We start from the raw sequence: 19928 nt of genomic DNA, 5'->3' as shown, positions 1-19928 counted from the left end.
ACTGGGAGCCTTCTTATGCTGATGGGCGGGATGTAAATTGCCAACAGCCACTCTGGAGAAGAGTATGGTGTTTCCTGAAACATCTAAAAAACAAAGCAACAGAGCCTAGGGCACTTCCACTTATGGTCCTATAGCTTAGGGAAATTAAAATCAAAAAGACACAGCCACCCCAAAGTTTGGGACGGCTCTGTTTACAAGAACCTCGTTTACGGTACAAGTTCAATATTGCAGAAAGTGAAAAATGGATAAAGAACTTGTGGTACTTACGTACAATGCAATATCACTCAGCAATGAAATCTATGTCATCAGGCCCGTAGCAGCATAATGAGTGGATTCAGGTATGATGATTCGAACTGAAATAAGTCACACAGAAAAGAAACATCATAAGGTATCACTAATACACAGAATGTGAACTTGGCTACACATGAACAGAATTACAAAACAGAACAGTGTCTCAAGTTTAGAAAACCAACTTACGCTTGCTTAACGGGGAAGGTGAGTTGGGGTGCTGCATAAAACCAGAGATTGAAATGAGCACAGATAAAGTTCCTTAAGCCAAATATGGAATAGACAAGAGCTACTCCTTGGTCAACGAAATGGACTCAAAACCCCATATTAAACCCCTAAAAATGTACCTGACTAGTAAGTATCTTAAAACCTATGGATTGCTATGTCTCCAAAAGAGAATCAAGCGTGTGTACAGGGGTATAAACGCAGCAGTGATAGGATTGGAGAGGTTCGGTGAGCAAATGAAGACCCTTTGAAGTCATATTGCATGGTACCCATTACACGGGTCTTAACTCTCCAGGTTTAAGGTATTCTTCCTTCAGCTAAAACATGCATGTGGAACCCAGAGTATGATCAACCATGTGAACGGGAGACGTGTTCAAATATGTCTCAGTTTTCCTCCCCTGGTACTCGGGTGCAACATTCCAGACGCTTTACTAACACTCTCCGGACTTGGAGAGTCAGTCCCTTTAACCTCCTGTTTGGCCCAGTTTGCAATTTCTGCGGAAGATGAACAGGAATAGCGAGAACCAATGAGAGGCTAGCTGGAGGTGTCTGGACGGGCAAATTTAACTCTCATTTCCCACCAGGAAGAGGAATTAACCAAAGGCTCAGCATGCCGGGCCGGAACCAGATTAGGGCCTGAAGCCATCCTGCGGTGTTGCGGCCAGGTCACAAGAAAGCGAGTTGAAGAAAGGAGCTCAGGGGCACTGTAATTCACAAACCTGCAGAGTTATAAATGACAGCTATCGTCCAAAAATAGACTGAAGTAAGGCTGCCAAGAGGATTTGAAAGCGGGGCAGAATTGCAGGAAACCGATTTCAGGAGGTAGACTGGAATTGCATTGAAAGCATAGGAAAAGAGGCAGAACGTCCACAATGATGCACTTGGCCAAAAAGGGCGTATGCGTTTTTTCCTGAATATATTCAGGAGAAAACGCATACGCCCTTTTTGGCCAACCAAGCAAGCTTGCAAAGGAAATCTGCACTACAATGAAGTCTCACTTCCCCCCGGTCAAAAGGGCCATCTGAAAAAAGTGTAAAATCCAGAAAGGCAGGACAGGCCATGGAGAACTGGGAGCCTTGTTATGCTGATGGGCGGGATGTAAATTGCCAACAACCACTCGGGAGAAGTGTATGGTGTTTCCTGAAACATCTAAAAAACAAAGCAACAGAACCTAGGGCACTTCCACTTATGGTCCTATAGCTTAGGGAAATTAAAATCAAAAAGACACAGTCACCCCAAAGTTTGGAACGGCTCTGTTTACAAGAACCTCGTTTACAGTACAAGTTCAACATCGCAGAAAGTGAAAAATGGATAAAGAAGTTGTGGTATTCACTTACAAAGCAATATCACTCAGCAATGAAATCTGTGTCATCAGGCCCTTAGCAGCACAATGAGTGGATTCAGGTATGATGATTCTAACTGAAGTAAGTCACACAGAAAAAGAAACATCATAAGATATCAGTAATACACGGAATGTAAACTTGGCTACACAGGAACTGAATTACAGAACAGAACAGGGTCTCAAATTTAGAAAACCAACTTATGCTTGCTTAAGGGTAAAGGTGAGTTGGGGTGCTGCATAAAACCAGAGATTGAAATGAGCACAGATAAAGTTCCTTAAGTCAAATATGGAATAGACAAGAGCTACTCCTTGCTCAACGAAATGGACTCAACACCGCATATTAAACGCCTAAGAATGTACCTGACTAGTAAGTATCTTACAACCTATGGATTGCTATGTCTCCGAAAGAGAATCAAGCATGTGTACAGGGGCATAAACGCAGCAGTGATAGGATTGGAGAGGTTCGGTGAGCAAATGAAGACCCTTTGAAGTCATATTGCATGGTACCCATTCCACGGGTCTCAACTCTCCAGGTTTAAGGTATTCTTCCTTCAGCTAAAACATGCATGTGGAACCCAAGTATGATCAACCATGTGAACGGGAGACGTGTTCAAATATGTCTCAGTTTTCCTCCCCTGGTACTCGGGTGCAACATTCCAGACGCTTTACTAACACTCTCCCCACTTGGAGAGTCAGCGCCTTTAACCTCCTGTTTGGCCCAGTTTGCAATTTCTGCGGAAGATGAACAGGAATAGCGAGAACCAATGAGAGGCTAGCTGGAGGTGTCTGGACGGGCAAATTTAACTCTCATTTCCCACCAGGAAGAGGAAATAACCAAAGGCTCAGCGTGCCGTGCCGGAACCAGATTAGGGCCTGAAGCCATCCTGCGGTGTTGCGGCCAGGTCACAAGAAAGCGAGTTGAAGAAAGGAGCTCAGGGGCACTGTAATTCACAAACCTGCAGAGTTATAAATGACAGCTATCGTCCAAAAATATACTGAAGTAAGGCTGCCAAGAGGACTTGAAAGCGGGGCAGAATTGCAGGAAACCGATTTCAGGAGGTAGACTGGAATTGCATTGAAAGCATAGGAAAAGAGGCAGAACGTCCACAATGATGCACTTGGCCAAAAAGGGCGTATGCTTTTTTTCCTGAATATATTCAGGAAAAAACGCATACGCCCTTTTTGGCCAACCAAGCAAGCTTGCAAAGGAAATCTGCACTACAATGAAGTCTCACTTCCCCCCGGTCAAAAGGGCCATCTGAAAAAAGTGTAAAATCCAGAAAGGCAGGACAGGCCATGGAGAACTGGGAGCCTTGTTATGCTGATGGGCGGGATGTAAATTGCCAACAACCACTCGGGAGAAGTGTATGGTGTTTCCTGAAACATCTAAAAAACAATGCAACAGAGCCTAGGGCACTGCCACTTATGGTCCTATAGCTTAGGGAAATTAAAATCAAAAAGACACAGCCACCCCAAAGTTTGGAACGGCTCTGTTTACAAGAACCTCGTTTACAGTAGAAGTTCAACATCGCAGAAAGTGAAAAATGGATAAAGAAGTTGTGGTATTCACTTACAAAGCAATATCACTCAGCAATGAAATCTATGTCATCAGGCCCTTAGCAGCACAATGAGTCGATTCAGGTATGATGATTCTAACTGAAATAAGTCACACAGAAAAAGAAACATCATAAGATATCACTAATACACGGAATGGAAACTTGGCTACACAGGAACTGAATTACAGAACAGAACTGGGTCACAAATTTAGAAAACCAACTTATGCTTGCTTAAGGGTAAAGGTGAGTTGGGGTGCTGCATAAAACCAGAGATTGAAATGAGCACAGATAAAGTTCCTTAAGCCAAATATGGAATAGACAAGAGCTACTCCTTGCTCAACGAAATGGACTCAACACCGCATATTAAACGCCTAAGAATGTACCTGACTAGTAAGTATCTTAAAACCTATGGATTGCTATGTCTCTGAAAGAGAATCAAGCATGTGTACAGGGGCATAAACGCAGCAGTGATAGGATTGGAGAGGTTCGGTGAGCAAATGAAGACCCTTTGAAGTCATATTGCATGGTACCCATTACACGGGTCTTAACTCTCCAGGTTTAAGGTATTCTTCCTTCAGCTAAAACATGCATGTGGAACCTAGAGTATGATCAACCATGTGAACGGGAGACGTGTTCAAATATGTCTCAGTTTTCCTCCCCTGGTACTCGGGTGCAACATTCCAGACGCTTTACTAACACTCTCCCCACTTGGAGAGTCAGTCCCTTTAACCTCCTGTTTGGCCCAGTTTGCAATTTCTGCGGAAGATGAACAGGAATAGCGAGAACCAATGAGAGGCTAGCTGGAGGTGTCTGGACGGGCAAATTTAACTCTCATTTCCCACCAGGAAGAGGAATTAACCAAAGGCTCAGCATGCCGGGGCGGAACCAGATTAGGGCCTGAATCCATCCTGCGGTGTTGCGGCCAGGTCACAAGAAAGCGAGTTGAAGAAAGGAGCTCAGGGGCACTGTAATTCACAAACCTGCAGAGTTATAAATGACAGCTATCGTCTAAAAATAGACTGAAGTAAGGCTGCCAAGAGGACTTGAAAGCGGGGCAGAATTGCAGGAAACCGATTTCAGGAGGTAGACTGGAATTGCATTGAAAGCATAGGAAAAGAGGCAGAACGTCCACAATGATGCACTTGGCCAAAAAGGGCGTATGTGTTTTTTCCTGAATATATTCAGGAAAAAACGCATACGCCCTTTTTGGCCAACCAAGCAAGCTTGCAAAGGAAATCTGCACTACAATGAAGTCTCACTTCCCCCTGGTCAAAAGGGCCATCTGAAAAAAGTGTAAAATCCAGAAAGGAAGGACAGGCCATGGAGAACTGGGAGCCTTGTTATGCTGATGGGCGGGATGTAAATTGCCAACAGACACTCGGGAAAAGTGTATGGTGTTTCCTGAAACATCTAAAAAACAAAGCAACAGAGCCAAGGGCACTTCCACTTATGGTCCTATAGCTTAGGGAAATTAAAGTCAAAAAGACACAGCCACCCCAAAGTTTGGAACGGCTCTGTTTACAAGAACCTCGTTTACAGTACAAGTTCAACATCACAGAAAGTGAAAAATGGATAAAGAAGTTGTGGTATTTACTTACAAAGCAATATCACTCAGCAATGAAATCTGTGTAACAAGGCCCTTAGCAGCACAATGAGTGGATTCAGGTATGATGATTCTAACTGAAGTAAGTCACACAGAAAAAGAAACATCATAAGATATCACTAATACACGGAATGTAAACTTGGCTACACAGGAACTGAATTACAGAACAAAACAGGGTCTCAAATTTAGAAAACCAACTATGCTTGCTTAAGGGTAAAGGTGAGTTGGGGTGCTGCATAAAACCAGAGATTGAAATGAGCACAGATAAAGTTCCTTAAGTCAAATATGGAATAGACAAGAGCTACTCCTTGCTCAACGAAATGGACTCAACACTGCATATTAAACGCCTAAGAATGTGCCTGACTAGTAAGTATCTTAAAACCTATGGATTGCTATGTCTCCGAAAGAGAATCAAGCATGTGTACAGGGGCATAAACGCAGCAGTGATAGGATTGGAGAGGTTCGGTGAGCAAATGAAGACCCTTTGAAGTCATATTGCATGGTACCCATTACACGGGTCTCAACTCTCCAGGTTTAAGGTATTCTTCCTTCAGCTAAAACATGCATGTGGAACCCAAGTATGATCAACCATGTGAACGGGAGACGTGTTCAAATATGTCTCAGTTTTCCTCCCCTGGTACTCGGGTGCAACATTCCAGACACTTTACTAACACTCTCCCCACTTGGAGAGTCAGCGCCTTTAACCTCCTGTTTGGCCCAGTTTGCAATTTCTGCGGAAGATGAACAGGAATAGCGAGAACCAATGAGAGGCTAGCTGGAGGTGTCTGGACGGGCAAATTTAACTCTCATTTCCCACCAGGAAGAGGAAATAACCAAAGGCTCAGCGTGCCGTACCGGAACCAGATTAGGGCCTGAAGCCATCCTGCGGTGTTGCGGCCAGCTCAAAAGAAAGCGAGTTGAAGAAAGGAGCTCAGGGGCACTGTAATTCACAAACCTGCAGAGTTATAAATGACAGCTATCGTCCAAAAACATACTGAAGTAAGGCTGCCAAGAGGACTTGAAAGCGGGGCAGAATTGCAGGAAACCGATTTCAGGAGGTAGACTGGAATTGCATTGAAAGCATAGGAAAAGAAGCAGAACGTCCACAATGATGCACTTGGCCAAAAAGGGCGTATGCGTTTTTTCCTGAATATATTCAGGAAAAAACGCATACGCCCTTTTTGGCCAACCAAGCAAGCTTGCAAAGGAAATCTGCACTACAATGAAGTCTCACTTCCCCCCGGTCAAAAGGGCCATCTGAAAAAAGTGTAAAATCCAGAAAGGCAGGACAGGCCATGGAGAACTGGGAGCCTTGTTATGCTGATGGGTGGGATGTAAATTGCCAAGAGACACTCGGGAGAAGTGTATGGTGTTTCCTGAAACATCTAAAAAACAAAGCAACAGAACCTAGGGCACTGCCACTTATGGTCCTATAGCTTAGGGAAATTAAAATCAAAAAGACACAGCCACCCCAAAGTTTGGGACACCTCTGTTTACAAGAACCTCGTTTACAGTACAAGTTCAACATCGCAGAAAGTGAAAAATGGATAAAGAAGTTGTGGTATTTACTTACAAAGCAATATCACTCAGCAATGAAATCTATGTCATCAGGCCCTTAGCATCACAATGAGTGGATTCAGGTATGATGATTCTAACTGAAGTAAGTCACACAGAAAAAGAAACATCATAAGATATCAGTAATACACGGAATGTAAACTTGGCTACACAGGAACTGAATTACAGAACAGAACAGGGTCTCAAATTTAGAAAACCAACTTATGCTTGCTTAAGGGGAAAGGTGAGTTGGGGTGCTGCATAAAACCAGAGATTGAAATGAGCACAGATAAAGTTCCTTAAGTCAAATATGGAATAGACAAGAGCTACTCCTTGCTCAACGAAATGGACTCAACACCGCATATTAAACGTCTAAGAATGTACCTGACTAGTAAGTATCTTAAAACCTATGGATTGCTATGTCTCCGAAAGAGAATCAAGCATGTGTACAGGGGCATAAACGCAGCAGTGATAAGATTGGAGAGGTTCGGTGAGCAAATGAAGACCCTTTGAAGTCATATTGCATGGTACCCTTCCACGGGTTTCAACTACCCAGGTTTAAGGTATTCTTCCTTCAGCTAAAACATGCATGTGGAACCTAGAGTATGATCAACCATGTGATCGGGAGACGTGTTCAAATATGTCTCAGTTTTCCTCCCCTGGTACTCGGGTGCAACATTCCAGACGCTTTACTAACACTCTCCCCACTTGGAGAGTCAGTCCCTTTAACCTCCTGTTTGGCCCAGTTTGCAATTTCTGCGGAAGATGAACAGGAATAGCGAGAACCAATGAGAGGCTAGCTGGAGGTGTCTGGACGGGCAAATTTAACTCTCATTTCCCACCAGGAAGAGGAATTAACCAAAGGCTCAGCATGCCGGGCCGGAACCAGATTAGGGCCTGAGGCCATCCTGCGGTGTTGCGGCCAGGTCACAAGAAAGCGAGTTGAAGAAAGGAGCTCAGGGGCACTGTAATTCACAAACATGCAGAGTTATAAATGACAGCTATCGTCCAAAAATAGACTGAAGTAAGGCTGCCAAGAGGACTTGAAAGCGGGGCAGAATTGCAGGAAACCGATTTCAGGAGGTAGACTGGAATTGCATTGAAAGCATAGGAAAAGAGGCAGAACGTCCACAATGATGCACTTGGCCATAAAGGGCGTATGTGTTTTTTCCTGAATATATTCAGGAAAAAACGCATACGCCCTTTTTGGCCAACCAAGCAAGCTTGCAAAGGAAATCTGCACTACAATGAAGTCTCACTTCCCCCTGGTCAAAAGGGCCATCTGAAAAATGTGTAAAATCCAGAAAGGCAGGACAGGCCATGGAGAACTGGGAGCCTTGTTATGCTGATGGGCGGGATGTAAATTGCCAACAGACACTTGGGAGAAGTGTATGGTGTTTCCTGAAACATCTAAAAAACAAAGCAACAGAACCTAGGGCACTTCCACTTATGGTCCTATAGCTTAGGGAAATTAAAATCAAAAAGACACAGCCACCCCAAAGTTTGGGACGCCTCTGTTTACAAGAACCTCGTTTACAGTACAAGTTCAACATCGCAGAAAGTGAAAAATGGATAAAGAAGTTTTTGTATTTACTTACAAAGCAATATCACTCAGCAATGAAATCTATGTCATCAGGCCCTTAGCATCACAATGAGTGGATTCAGGTATGATGATTCTAACTTAAGTAAGTCACACAGAAAAAGAAACATCACAAGATATCAGTAATACACGGAATGTAAACTTGGCTACACAGGAACTGAATTACAGAACAGAACAGGGTCTCAAATTTAGAAAACCAACTTATGCTTGCTTAAGGGGAAAGGTGAGTTGGGGTGCTGCATAAAACCAGAGATTGAAATGAGCACAGATAAAGTTCCTTAAGTCAAATATGGAATAGACAAGAGCTACTCCTTGCTCAACGAAATGGACTCAACACCGCATATTAAACGTCTAAGAATGTACCTGACTAGTAAGTATCTTAAAACCTATGGATTGCTATGTCTCCGAAAGAGAATCAAGCATGTGTACAGGGGCATAAACGCAGCAGTGATAGGATTGGAGAGGTTCGGTGAGCAAATGAAGACCCTTTGAAGTCATATTGCATGGTACCCATTCCACGGGTTTCAACTACCCAGGTTTAAGGTATTCTTCCTTCAGCTAAAACATGCATGTGGAACCTAGAGTATGATCAACCATGTGATCGGGAGAAGTGTTCAAATATGTCTCAGTTTTCCTCCCCTGGTACTCGGGTGCAACATTCCAGACGCTTTACTAACACTCTCCCCACTTGGAGAGTCAGTCCCTTTAACCTCCTGTTTGGCCCAGTTTGCAATTTCTGCGGAAGATGAACAGGAATAGCGAGAACCAATGAGAGGCTAGCTATAGGTGTCTGGACGGGCAAATTTAACTCTCATTTCCCACCAGGAAGAGGAATTAAGCAAAGGCTCAGCATGCCGGGCCGGAACCAGATTAGGGCCTGAGGCCATCCTGCGGTGTTGCGGCCAGGTCACACGAAAGCGAGTTCAAGAAAGGAGCTCAGGGGCACTGTAATTCACAAACCTGCAGAGTTATAAATGACAGCTATCGTCCAAAAATAGACTGAAGTAAGGCTGCCAAGAGGACTTGAAAGCGGGGCAGAATTGCAGGAAACCGATTTCAGGAGGTAGACTGGAATTGCATTGAAAGCATAGGAAAAGAGGCAGATCGTCCACAATGATGCACTTGGCCATAAAGGGCGTATGTGTTTTTTCCTGAATATATTCAGGAAAAAACGCATACGCCCTTTTTGGCCAACCAAGCAAGCTTGCAAAGGAAATCTGCACTACAATGAAGTCTCACTTCCCCCCGGTCAAAAGGGCCATCTGAAAAAAGTGTAAAATCCAGAAAGGCAGGACAGGCCATGGAGAACTGGGAGCCTTGTTATGCTGATGGGCGGGATGTAAATTGCCAACAGACACTCGGGAGAAGTGTATGGTGTTTCCTGAAACATCTAAAAAACAAAGCAACAGAGCCTAGGGCACTGCCACTTATGGTCCTATAGCTTAGGGAAATTAAAATCAAAAAGACACAGCCACCCCAAAGTTTGGGACGCCTCTGTTTACAAGAACCTCGTTTACAGTACAAGTTCAACATCGCAGAAAGTGAAAAATGGATAAAGAAGTTGTTGTATTTACTTACAAAGCAATATCACTCAGCAATGAAATCTATGTCATCAGGCCCTTAGCATCACAATGAGTGGATTCAGGTATGATGATTCTAACTGAAATAAGTCACACAGAAAAAGAAACATCATAAGATATCAGTAATACACGGAATGTAAACTTGGCTACACAGGAACTGAATTACAGAACAGAACAGGGTCTCAAATTTAGAAAACCAACTTATGCTTGCTTAAGGGTAAAGGTGAGTTGGGGTGCTGCATAAAACCAGAGATTGAAATGAGCACAGATAAAGTTCCTTAAGTCAAATATGGAATAGACAAGAGCTACTCCTTGCTCAACGAAATGGACTCAACACCGCATATTAAACGCCTAAGAATGTACCTGACTAGTAAGTATCTTAAAACCTATGGATTGCTATGTCTCCGAAAGAGAATCAAGCATGTGTACAGGGGCATAAACGCAGCAGTGATAGGATTGGAGACGTTCGGTGAGCAAATGAAGACCCTTTGAAGTCATATTGCATGGTACCCATTACACGGGTCTTAACTCTCCAGGTTTAAGGTATTCTTCCTTCAGCTAAAACATGCATGTGGAACCCAAGTATGATCAACCATGTGAACGGGAGACGTGTTCAAATATGTCTCAGTTTTCCTCCCCTGGTACTCGGGTGCAACATTCCAGACGCTTTACTAACACTCTCCCCACTTGGAGAGTCAGCGCCTTTAACCTCCTGTTTGGCACAGTTTGCAATTTCTGCGGAAGATGAACAGGAATAGCGAGAACCAATGAGAGGCTAGCTGGAGGTGTCTGGACGGGCAAATTTAACTCTCATTTCCCAACAGGAAGAGGAAATAACCAAAGGCTCAGCGTGCCGTACCGGAACCAGATTAGGGCCTGAAGTCATCCTGCGGTGTTGCGGCCAGCTCAAAAGAAAGCGAGTTGAAGAAAGGAGCTCAGGGGCAGTGTAATTCACAAACCTGCAGAGTTAGAAATGACAGCTATCGTCCAAAAATAGACTGAAGTAAGGCTGCCAAGAGGACTTGAAAGCGGGGCAGAATTGCAGGAAACCGATTTCAGGAGGTAGACTGAAATTGCATTGAAAGCATAGGAAAAGAGGCAGAACGTCCACAATGATGCACTTGGCCAAAAAGGGCGTATGCGTTTTTTCCTGAATATATTCAGGAAAAAACGCATACGCCCTTTTTGGCCAACCAAGCAAGCTTGCAAAGGAAATCTGCACTACAATGAAGTCTCACTTCCCCCCGGTCAAAAGGGCCATCTGAAAAAAGTGTAAAATCCAGAAAGGCAGGACAGGCCATGGAGAACTGGGAGCCTTGTTATGCTGATGGGCGGGATGTAAATTGCCAACAGACACTCGGGAGAAGTGTATGGTGTTTCCTGAAACATCTAAAAAACAAAGCAACAGAACCTAGGGCACTTCCACTTATGGTCCTATAGCTTAGGGAAATTAAAATCAAAAAGACACAGCCACCCCAAAGTTTGGGACGCCTCTGTTTACAAGAACCTCGTTTACAGTACAAGTTCAACATCGCAGAAAGTGAAAAATGGATAAAGAAGTTGTGGTATTTACTTACAAAGCAATATCACTCAGCAATGAAATCTATGTCATCAGGCCCTTAGCATCACAATGAGTGGATTCAGGTATGATGATTCTAACTGAAATAAGTCACACAGAAAAAGAAACATCATAAGATATCAGTAATACACGGAATGTAAACTTGGCTACACAGGAACTGAATTACAGAACAGAACAGGGTCTCAAATTTAGAAAACCAACTATGCTTGCTTAAGGGTAAAGGTGAGTTGGGGTGCTGCATAAAACCAGAGATTGAAATGAGCACAGATAAAGTTCCTTAAGTCAAATATGGAATAGACAAGAGCTACTCCTTGCTCAACGAAATGGACTCAACACCGCATATTAAACGCCTAAGAATGTGCCTGACTAGTAAGTATCTTAAAACCTATGGATTGCTATGTCTCCGAAAGAGAATCAAGCATGTGTACAGGGGCATAAACGCAGCAGTGATAGGATTGGAGAGGTTCGGTGAGCAAATGAAGACCCTTTGAAGTCATATTGCATGGTACCCATTACACGGGTCTTAACTCTCCAGGTTTACGGTATTCTCCCTTCAGCTAAAACATGCATGTGGAACCCAAGTATGATCAACCATGTGAACGGGAGACGTGTTCAAATATGTCTCAGTTTTCCTCCCCTGGTACTCGGGTGCAACATTCCAGACGCTTTACTAACACTCTCCCCACTTAGAGAGTCAGCGCCTTTAACCTCCGGTTTGGCCCAGTTTGCAATTTCTGCGGAAGATGAACAGGAATAGCGAGAACCAATGAGAGACTAGCTGGAGGTGTTTGGACGGGCAAATTTAACTCTCATTTCCCACCAGGAAGAGGAAATAACCAAAGGCTCAGTGTGCCGTGCCGGAACCAGATTAGGGCCTGAAGCCATCCTGCGGTGTTGCGGCCAGGTCACAAGAAAGCAAGTTGAAGAAAGGAGCTCAGGGGCACTGTAATTCACAAACCTGCAGAGTTATAAATGACAGCTATCGTCCAAAAATAGACTGAAGTAAGGCTGCCAAGAGGACTTGAAAGCAGGGCAGAATTGCAGGAAACCGATTTCAGGAGGTAGACTGGAATTGCATTGAAAGCATAGGAAAAGAGGCAGAACGTCCACAATGATGCACTTGGCCAAAAAGGGCGTATGCGTTTTTTCCTGAATATATTCAGGAAAAAACGCATACGCCCTTTTTGGCCAACCAAGCAAGCTTGCAAAGGAAATCTGCACTACAATGAAGTCTCACTTCCCCCCGGTCAAAAGGGCCATCTGAAAAAAGTGTAAAATCCAGAAAGGCAGGACAGGCCATGGAGAACTGGGAGCCTTGTTATGCTGATGGGCGGGATGTAAATTGCCAACAGACACTCGGGAGAAGTGTATGGTGTTTCCTGAAACATCTAAAAAACAAAGCAACAGAGCCTAGGGCACTGCCACTTATGGTCCTATAGCTTAGGGAAATTAAAATCAAAAAGACACAGCCACCCCAAAGTTTGGGACGCCTCTGTTTACAAGAACCTCGTTTACAGTACAAGTTCAACATCGCAGAAAGTGAAAAATGGATAAAGAAGTTGTTGTATTTACTTACAAAGCAATATCACTCAGCAATGAAATCTATGTCATCAGGCCCTTAGCATCACAATGAGTGGATTCAGGTATGATGATTCTAACTGAAATAAGTCACACAGAAAAAGAAACATCATAAGATATCAGTAATACACGGAATGTAAACTTGGCTACACAGAAACTGAATTACAGAACAGAACAGGGTCTCAAATTTAGAAAACCAACTTATGCTTGCTTAAGGGTAAAGGTGAGTTGGGGTGCTGCATAAAACCAGAGATTGAAATGAGCACAGACAAAGTTCCTTAAGCCAAATATGGAATAGACAAGAGCCACTCCTTGCTCAACGAAATGGACTCAACACCGCATATTAAACGCCTAAGAATGTACCTGACTAGTAAGTATCTTAAAACCTATGGACTGCTATGTCTCCGAAAGAGAATCAAGCATGTGTACAGGGGCATAAACGCAGCAGTGATAGGATTGGAGAGGTTCGGTGAGCAAATGAAGACCCTTTGAAGTCATATTGCATGGTACCCATTCCACGGGTTTCAATTACCCAGGTTTTAGGTATTCTTCCTTCAGCTAAAACAGGCATGTGGAACCCAGAGTATGATCAACCATGTGATCGGGAGACGTGTTCAAATATGTCTCAGTTTTCCTCCCCTGGTACTCGGGTGCAACATTCCAGACGCTTTACTAACACTCTCCCCACTTGGAGAGTCAGCGCCTTTAACCTCCTGTTTGGCCCAGTTTGCAATTTCTGCGGAAGATGAACAGGAATAGCGAGAACAAATGAGAGGCTAGCTGGAGGTGTCTGGACGGGCAAATTTAACTCTCATTTCCCACCAGGAAGAGGAAATAACCAAAGGCTCAGCGTGCCGTGCCGGAACCAGATTAGGGCCTGAAGCCATCCTGCGGTGTTGCGGCCAGGTCACAAGAAAGCGAGTTGAAGAAAGGAGCTCAGGGGCACTGTAATTCACAAACCTGCAGAGTTATAAATGACAGCTATCGTCCAAAAATAGACTGAAGTAAGGCTGCCAAGAGGACTTGAAAGCGGGGCAGAATTGCAGGAAACCGATTTCAGGAGGTAGACTGGAATTGCATTGAAAGCATAGGAAAAGAGGCAGAACGTCCACAATGATGCACTTGGCCAAAAAGGGCGTATGCGTTTTTTCCTGAATATATTCAGGAAAAAACGCATACGCCCTTTTTGGCCAACCAAGCAAGCTTGCAAAGGAAATCTGCACTACAATGAAGTCTCACTTCCCCCCGGTCAAAAGGGCCATCTGAAAAAAGTGTAAAATCCAGAAAGGCAACAGGCCATTGAGAACTGGGAGCCTTGTTATGCTGATGGGCGGGATGTAAATTGCCAACAACCACTCGGGAGAAGTGTATGGTGTTTCCTGAAACATCTAAAAAACAAAGCAACAGAGCCTAGGGCACTTCCACTTATGGTCCTATAGCTTAGGGAAATTAAAATCAAAAAGACACAGCCACCCCAAAGTTTGGAACGGCTCTGTTTACAAGAACCTCGTTTACAGTACAAGTTCAACATCGCAGAAAGTGAAAAATGGATAAAGAAGTTGTGGTATTTAGTTACAAAGCAATATCACTCAGCAATGAAATCTGTGTCATCAGGCCCTTAGCAGCACAATGAGTGGATTCAGGTATGATGATTGTAACTGAAGTAAGTCACACAGAAAAAGAAACATCATAAGATATCTCTAATACACGGAATGTAAACTTGGCTACACAGGAACTGAATTACAGAACAGAACAGGGTCTCAAATTTAGAAAACCAACTTATGCTTGCTTAAGGGTAAAGGTGAGTTGGGGTGCTGCATAAAACCAGAGATTGAAATGAGCACAGATAACGTTCCTTAAGTCAAATATGGAATAGACAAGAGCTACTCCTTGCTCAACGAAATGGACTCAACACCGCATATTAAACGCCTAAGAATGTACCTGACTTGTAAGTATCTTAAAACCTATGGATTGCTATGTCTCCGAAAGAGAATCAAGCATGTGTACAGGGGCATAAACGCAGCAGTGATAGGATTGGAGAGGTTCGGTGAGCAAATGAAGACCCTTTGAAGTCATATTGCATGGTACCCATTCCACGGGTCTCAACTCTCCAGGTTTAAGGTATTCTTCCTTCAGCTAAAACATGCATGTGGAACCCAAGTATGATCAACCATGTGAACGGGAGACGTGTTCAAATATGTCTCAGTTTTCCTCCCCTGGTACTCGGGTGCAACATTCCAGACGCTTTACTAACACTCTCCCCACTTGGAGAGTCAGCGCCTTTAGCCTCCTGTTTGGCCCAGTTTGCAATTTCTGCGGAAGATGAACAGGAATAGCGAGAACCAATGAGAGGCTAGCTGGAGGTGTCTGGACGGGCAAATTTAACTCTCATTTCCCACCAGGAAGAGGAAATAACCAAAGGCTCAGCGTGCCGTACCGGAACCAGATTAGGGCCTGAAGCCATCCTGCGGTGTTGCGGCCAGGTCACAAGAAAGCGAGTTGAAGAAAGGAGCTCAGGGGCACTGTAATTCAAAAACCTGCAGAGTTATAAATGACAGCTATCGTCCAAAAATAGACTGAAGTAAGGCTGCCAAGAGGACTTGAAAGCGGGGCAGAATTGCAGGAAACCGATTTCAGGAGGTAGACTGGAATTGCATTGAAAGCATAGGAAAAGAGGCAGAACGTCCACAATGATGCACTTGGCCAAAAAGGGCGTATGCGTTTTTTCCTGAATATATTCAGGAAAAAACGCATACGCCCTTTTTGGCCAACCAAGCAAGCTTGCAAAGGAAATCTGCACTACAATGAAGTCTCACTTCCCCCCGGTCAAAAGGGCCATCTGAAAAAAGTGTAAAATCCAGAAAGGCAGGACAGGCCATGGAGAACTGGGACCCTTGTTATGCTGATGGGCGGGATGTAAATTGCCAACAACCACTCGGGAGAAGTGTATGGTGTTTCCTGAAACATCTAAAAAACAAAGCAACAGAACCTAGGGCACTTCCACTTATGGTCCTATAGCTTAGGGAAATTAAAATCAAAAAGACACAGCCACCCCAAAGTTTGGAACGGCTCTGTTTACAAGAACCTCGTTTACGGTACAAGTTCAACATGGCAGAAAGTGAAAAATGGATAAAGAAGTTGTGGTATTTAGTTACAAAGCAATATCACTCAGCAATGAAATCTGTGTCATCAGGCCATTAGCAGCACAATGAGTGGATTCAGGTATGATGATTCTAACTGAAGTAAGTCACACAGAAAAAGAAACATCATAAGATATCCGTAATACACGGAATGTAAACTTGGCTACACAGGAACTGAATTACAGAACAGAACAGGGTCTCAAATTGAGAAAACCAACTTATGCTTGCTTAAGGGTAAAGGTGAGTTGGGGTGCTGCATAAAACCAGAGATTGAAATGAGCACAGATAACGTTCCTTAAGTCAAATATGGAATAGACAAGAGCTACTCCTTGCTCAACGAAATGGACTCAACACCGCATATTAAACGCCTAAGAATGTACCTGACTTGTAAGTATCTTAAAACCTATGGATTGCTATGTCTCCGAAAGAGAATCAAGCATGTGTACAGGGGCATAAACGCAGCAGTGATAGGATTGGAGAGGTTCGGTGAGCAAATGAAGACCCTTTGAAGTCATATTGCATGGTACCCATTCCACGGGTTTCAACTACCCAGGTTTAAGGTATTCTTCCTTCAGCTAAAACATGCATGTGGAACCTAGAGTATGATCAACCATGTGATCGGGAGACGTGTTCAAATATGTCTCAGTTTTCCTCCCCTGGTACTCGGGTGCAACATTCCAGACGCTTTACTAACACTCTCCCCACTTGGAGAGTCAGTCCCTTTAACCTCCTGTTTGGCCCAGTTTGCAATTTCTGCGGAAGATGAACAGGAATAGCGAGAACCAATGAGAGGCTAGCTGGAGGTGTCTGGACGGGCAAATTTAACTCTCATTTCCCACCAGGAAGAGGAATTAACCAAAGGCTCAGCATGCCGGGCCGGATCCAGATTAGGGCCTGAAGCCATCCTGCGGTGTTGCGGCCAGGTCACAAGAAAGCGAGTTGAAGAAAGGAGCTCAGGGGCACTGTAATTCACAAACCTGCAGAGTTATAAATGACAGCTATCGTCCAAAAATAGACTGAAGTAAGGCTGCCAAGAGGACTTGAAAGCGGGGCAGAATTGCAGGAAACCGATTTCAGGAGGTAGACTGGAATTGCATTGAAAGCATAGGAAAAGAGGCAGAACGTCCACAATGATGCACTTGGCCAAAAAGGGCGTATGCGTTTTTTCCTGAATATATTCAGGAAAAAACGCATACGCCCTTTTTGGCCAACCAAGCAAGCTTGCAAAGGAAATCTGCACTACAATGAAGTCTCACTTCCCCCCGGTCAAAAGGGCCATCTGAAAAAAGTGTAAAATCCAGAAAGGCAGGACAGGCCATGGAGAACTGGGAGCCTTGTTATGCTGATGGGCGGGATGTAAATTGCCAACAGACACTCGGGAGAAGTGTATGGTGTTTCCTGAAACATCTAAAAAACAAAGCAACAGAGCCTAGGGCACTGCCACTTATGGTCCTATAGCTTAGGGAAATTAAAATCAAAAAGACACAGCCACCCCAAAGTTTGGGACGCCTCTGTTTACAAGAACCTCGTTTACAGTACAAGTTCAACATCGCAGAAAGTGAAAAATGGATAAAGAAGTTGTTGTATTTACTTACAAAGCAATATCACTCAGCAATGAAATCTATGTCATCAGGCCCTTAGCATCACAATGAGTGGATTCAGGTATGATGATTCTAACTGAAATAAGTCACACAGAAAAAGAAACATCATAAGATATCAGTAATACACGGAATGTAAACTTGGCTACACAGAAACTGAATTACAGAACAGAACAGGGTCTCAAATTTAGAAAACCAACTTATGCTTGCTTAAGGGTAAAGGTGAGTTGGGGTGCTGCATAAAACCAGAGATTGAAATGAGCACAGACAAAGTTCCTTAAGCCAAATATGGAATAGACAAGAGCCACTCCTTGCTCAACGAAATGGACTCAACACCGCATATTAAACGCCTAAGAATGTACCTGACTAGTAAGTATCTTAAAACCTATGGACTGCTATGTCTCCGAAAGAGAATCAAGCATGTGTACAGGGGCATAAACGCAGCAGTGATAGGATTGGAGAGGTTCGGTGAGCAAATGAAGACCCTTTGAAGTCATATTGCATGGTACCCATTCCACGGGTTTCAATTACCCAGGTTTTAGGTATTCTTCCTTCAGCTAAAACAGGCATGTGGAACCCAGAGTATGATCAACCATGTGATCGGGAGACGTGTTCAAATATGTCTCAGTTTTCCTCCCCTGGTACTCGGGTGCAACATTCCAGACGCTTTACTAACACTCTCCCCACTTGGAGAGTCAGCGCCTTTAACCTCCTGTTTGGCCCAGTTTGCAATTTCTGCGGAAGATGAACAGGAATAGCGAGAACAAATGAGAGGCTAGCTGGAGGTGTCTGGACGGGCAAATTTAACTCTCATTTCCCACCAGGAAGAGGAAATAACCAAAGGCTCAGCGTGCCGTGCCGGAACCAGATTAGGGCCTGAAGCCATCCTGCGGTGTTGCGGCCAGGTCACAAGAAAGCGAGTTGAAGAAAGGAGCTCAGGGGCACTGTAATTCACAAACCTGCAGAGTTATAAATGACAGCTATCGTCCAAAAATAGACTGAAGTAAGGCTGCCAAGAGGACTTGAAAGCGGGGCAGAATTGCAGGAAACCGATTTCAGGAGGTAGACTGGAATTGCATTGAAAGCATAGGAAAAGAGGCAGAACGTCCACAATGATGCACTTGGCCAAAAAGGGCGTATGCGTTTTTTCCTGAATATATTCAGGAAAAAACGCATACGCCCTTTTTGGCCAACCAAGCAAGCTTGCAAAGGAAATCTGCACTACAATGAAGTCTCACTTCCCCCCGGTCAAAAGGGCCATCTGAAAAAAGTGTAAAATCCAGAAAGGCAACAGGCCATTGAGAACTGGGAGCCTTGTTATGCTGATGGGCGGGATGTAAATTGCCAACAACCACTCGGGAGAAGTGTATGGTGTTTCCTGAAACATCTAAAAAACAAAGCAACAGAGCCTAGGGCACTTCCACTTATGGTCCTATAGCTTAGGGAAATTAAAATCAAAAAGACACAGCCACCCCAAAGTTTGGAACGGCTCTGTTTACAAGAACCTCGTTTACAGTACAAGTTCAACATCGCAGAAAGTGAAAAATGGATAAAGAAGTTGTGGTATTTAGTTACAAAGCAATATCACTCAGCAATGAAATCTGTGTCATCAGGCCCTTAGCAGCACAATGAGTGGATTCAGGTATGATGATTGTAACTGAAGTAAGTCACACAGAAAAAGAAACATCATAAGATATCTCTAATACACGGAATGTAAACTTGGCTACACAGGAACTGAATTACAGAACAGAACAGGGTCTCAAATTTAGAAAACCAACTTATGCTTGCTTAAGGGTAAAGGTGAGTTGGGGTGCTGCATAAAACCAGAGATTGAAATGAGCACAGATAACGTTCCTTAAGTCAAATATGGAATAGACAAGAGCTACTCCTTGCTCAACGAAATGGACTCAACACCGCATATTAAACGCCTAAGAATGTACCTGACTTGTAAGTATCTTAAAACCTATGGATTGCTATGTCTCCGAAAGAGAATCAAGCATGTGTACAGGGGCATAAACGCAGCAGTGATAGGATTGGAGAGGTTCGGTGAGCAAATGAAGACCCTTTGAAGTCATATTGCATGGTACCCATTCCACGGGTCTCAACTCTCCAGGTTTAAGGTATTCTTCCTTCAGCTAAAACATGCATGTGGAACCCAAGTATGATCAACCATGTGAACGGGAGACGTGTTCAAATATGTCTCAGTTTTCCTCCCCTGGTACTCGGGTGCAACATTCCAGACGCTTTACTAACACTCTCCCCACTTGGAGAGTCAGCGCCTTTAG

The 19928-nt window shown here is 43.9% G+C and overlaps 1 long non-coding RNA gene across 2 annotated transcripts in view; it reads right to left on the bottom strand.

Moving 5' to 3' along the window:
* Positions 1–19928, bottom strand: part of LOC307188209 — a 1799555-nt gene that overhangs the window by 161398 nt on the left and 1618229 nt on the right. The window lies entirely within an intron of this gene.

This window comes from Stenella coeruleoalba (genome assembly GCF_951394435.1).
Source record: "Stenella coeruleoalba genome assembly, chromosome: 6".
Classification (NCBI taxonomy): Eukaryota; Metazoa; Chordata; class Mammalia; order Artiodactyla; family Delphinidae; genus Stenella; species Stenella coeruleoalba.
This window is presented reverse-complemented; position numbering and strand designations above follow the sequence as displayed.